Source organism: Sminthopsis crassicaudata, chromosome 4 (genome assembly GCF_048593235.1).
Source record: "Sminthopsis crassicaudata isolate SCR6 chromosome 4, ASM4859323v1, whole genome shotgun sequence".
Classification (NCBI taxonomy): Eukaryota; Metazoa; Chordata; class Mammalia; order Dasyuromorphia; family Dasyuridae; genus Sminthopsis; species Sminthopsis crassicaudata.
The window spans coordinates 453,441,950-453,446,052 of record NC_133620.1 but is presented as its reverse complement, the minus strand read 5'-3'; positions in this window follow the sequence as shown (position 1 = coordinate 453,446,052).

The window sequence follows — 4,103 nt, the reverse complement described above, 5'->3', positions numbered from 1 at the left end:
CAACATGAACCTTAATGAAGTTTTCACAAATGACTGCAGCCCCACCTGAGCTCCCAAATGCTCTGGTGATGCTAAATATAAGGTGCTACTGAGGCCTAGCTGAGATCTTAAGATCTGTGTGTGACCCACGGCAGTAGGAACAGAGAAATCCTCCTGTCAGATGATGTGCTCTTATCTTCTCCTTGATGAAGAGTGAAAGAGCTTCTGATTTAGGGCAAAAGGCTCAACCAAGCTGGCCCATCAGCCATTACATTACTTCACAACCTGCTCTACAGTCTGCTCACAAGACTAGATCAAGTTTTTTCTTGGCTGAGAAAACGAAGGTAGTTAGGTGTGGAGGGCAGAACTTTCCAGCAATGCTACGACCCTCATACTGAAGTCTCAGATGTTACAAGTCTTTGTTTTTAAAGGCTAGAATGAAATACTAAGTAAGCTGTTTTAGTTTCACTTGAATCATTTTAAAATTGAGTGAGTTATTTAAGGCTCCTCCTTCAGAGAGATACTACTCCACCTGTTCATCAACAATCCTTTATTAGACAACTACTGTGTGTCAGACACTGGAGAAGCTAAGAAAAAAGTCCTTGATCTCAAAGAATTTACATTCAATTGGGGAAAAAGTATGTATAAATACTGGGTTTCCCAAAAGTCTTTTAACAGATCACCAAACTTTAATAGCTTAAAATTGTATAAAACTTTTGGGATATGTTGTCTAAGTATATGTATTTATAGACATGTCTCTACACACACATGCATACACTAACAAATTTCAAAATAAATGTGTGGTAATTTGGGATAGTAGAGGGGAGCAGCAGCTGGAGAGAGGAATCGGGAGAGAGCTGCACATGACAATATCAACAGGAAGACTTTTAGGAGGAATAGGGCATCACAATGATTTCCTTAAGGAGGAAATCAAACTCCAGTTTTTGTAGTGTTCATTTATCCAAAGTCTCTCCATCTTTGAAAGCCTAGTTCAAATCCCAAGTCTCAAGAGTTCTGAAATACCAGGAAATTTCCAAGAGAGAATGGAGTTGTAAAATTACAGAATTGTAGAACAGGAAGCCCCTCTCTTTAAAGATGATCCAATGGAAAGGCAGAAAGGAGAAGTGAAGATCAAAGAATGAGTCAGTAGCAGAGATGCCTAGAATCCACAGATCCAGATTCCTAGACCACTGACCTCGGTATACCTATTGAGCACCTTCTCAAAAGAGCATTGTAAAACAAAGTTTATAAAAACATATTATCCAGAAATGATTTAAGTACATACCTGTAGGGGAATGGCCTACATTTCCTTCCAAGTTTCCTTTCATTCACAGAATTTTATGATTACTTGTGACATCTATTGGATTATGGGAGTTCAATTAGAAAGAATTAATTTTTTATTGGTACCTCTATTGTGCAGCTATTTTAAGGAAATCTTCAATATCATTAGTTTGGCTAAACACTATTTATGACATGCAAAGACATTGCTTGTCCTCTAAAAACATCAAATTTGAGACAGATCACAAAGCATCTAGAAGTAAACACATTCAAAACAACTAAAATATTAAGGTCCAATTGCTCAACAAGACAGGGAGAAGAGGTAATCTTAGAAGCTGAAGACCAGAAGAAAACTATTCCTATTCTAAAGAGGTGAACAAAATACAGATGGATTCTGAAAAGGAAGCAAAATCTTCATTCTGATCCACATGAGAACTTCCAGCAAAATCTTGGCCAGAGGAAGAAAACCTTATCCTTGTCAAATCTTAACGTTCAAGTTCCCCAATACTCACGATTTTTCGAGTTGACATGAAGTTCTCTTTTACTTCTAGCATACAAACAGAAGGTTAATGAAGGTCTTTGAATATGTGTGGTTATTCTTTTGAAGACAAAGTAGAGTTGTGGACAGCAGTTTGGTCTTGAGAATCAGGGAATACCAGGCCAGATGGGAGACCATTTGAATTCTGACTCAGTCACCTAAAAACTGTATAACACATGGCAATTTGTTTAATGTCTAGGCCTCACCTGTAGAAGGAGTTTATAAAATGCTTGTGGGACTTACCTTCAAGCGTTACGCAAAAATCAGTCATTACTACAGGCAGTCATAACCCTGTTGGAAGTCTTTTATTCAGGACTTTTGGGATCTTTTAAGAAAAGCTCATTATGTAATTATCATTTCCAAATTTTTCATTGGTTTATATTCCAGGATCCTAAAATCAAAAACTCAACAATACAACCATTTAGAATTCTAGTTTATTATTAAATTACATAACAAAGCTTTTTCTATACAGACAGAAAATGCACATTAGATGAGAATAAAAATTAATTTCAAATACAATAAAATAGGTTCCAATAAGCCATTTTAAGAGAAAAAAATAGAAAGTGCAACTGGAAAAGAATAGACAAGAGTCAAATTTGTATTGGTATTTTTTATGAGGAAACACCTTTCATCCTGGTGATGTATGATTGATAACTGGTTTTCTCTCTCTCCCCTTTTAAGAGCTGAAAGAATGGAAGCAAATGAAAAGGCCTCAATCCCTGGGTGAGACAGATCTAGGGTACAAAGAAGTCACCAAAGACCCCAAAATATGGCTCAGCTTTGTCTTGATTTCTTATTCCATAAACAGTTTTGTCACATGTTGGGCCTTTCTTTTAATTTCACCTTGCAGAAAGATTTGAGTTTGGTGGTCCATTCAAAAGAATCAGTTTGCAAAATTGTGCATCTTTCTAATATGAGTTCAAAGAGGCAAAATGACTTCTGCCTCAGAGGATGGAACACAATTTCTCAGAGAAATTACCCATTTATCACTTAGACCTGCCATAGAAGCCAATGTTACTTTGGTCTAGCTACAGTAAACCAAGTGTCAAAGTCCTTAGGGAAAGTTTAAGGGAGAATTCTTGGTGGCCATCAATTATTTGGTGGACTGTAATTACATGTTAATTATATAACTTGAGGTATAATAAATAAGCCCAGTCTGAGTTGGATGTTCTATTCCTTTCCATTGCCAGTGTCATTAAAAAAAAAAAAAAAAAATCTAGCTAAAAAACTAGAGAAGTTAATGGTTGGCATGTATGATTGAGGGCCCTTCAATTTTTAACATGTTGCAGAGTTTGATAATATAACAAGATTAAACCTCTTCCTTGTCATACCAGAAACAGTATTTGATTCATACTACCATTAGTACAATTTTTTAATGAGATGCATTTAGTAGTATCCAATACCAAAGAGAAAATGGTGACTATATCTGATCCCACATAAAGAAAGCAAGTGACCTCACAGGGTTATCCCTGCCATCCTCTGTTTCTCCTCAGAACTTCTCCTCTGTAAATACAGCTAGAAATGGCATGGATCAACTTTCCTTACTGGAAAGGCTTTTCTTATGCCTGAGCCTATAAGTGAACAGGCAGAAAGGAGGGCAGAACTGGGGGTGGGAGAAGAAAGGCCCTCTATGACAATGTGAACACGTGATGGTCAAGTAGTATATTAGAGAGCATTGACATTCAAACTCTACCCTTCCTGCCTATGTGATCCACTGCACATTTTCTCTCTCTCTAAAATAAGTCAAACTAAATTACTTCAAGGTCTCTTTCCGCTCTAAATCTCCAAACTCTTATGTAGGAACAGTAAAGTAATGCACAGGGAGCATTTCACCTCATTCATCTATGAATGGAAAAGTATCAGGACAAAAGACCAAAAGCACCTAGAGCTGATGGCTTAAATGAGGAAAAAAATCCAGTAGTTTTTAATTAAACATTTTACTAGATAGCAATAAACCAAAAGAAGAAGGGGAAAAAAAGGATTTTTTGGAATTTCCTGCTCCCTGCACATTTTTGTTGTCATGCTTTCTCATCTTGACAGTAAATTAGACAATTCTGGTTGTTAAGAAGACAGAAAAGAGAAGGTTCATAATTCATGGCACTCACTGTTTTTTCCCTAAAGCATAATGCAGCATTTTTCCCTCCCTAAGAGACAAAATCTTTTTGGGAAGAGAAGTAGGATTTAAGAATTGGCCCTTTTCTTCTCAACAAAAATAGATCAGAGGGCAAAAGACATGAATTTCAAGACAACACAGACTGCAGGGATTAATGTCAAAGTCAGAGCTCAGAAAGACGATTTGCTACACAAA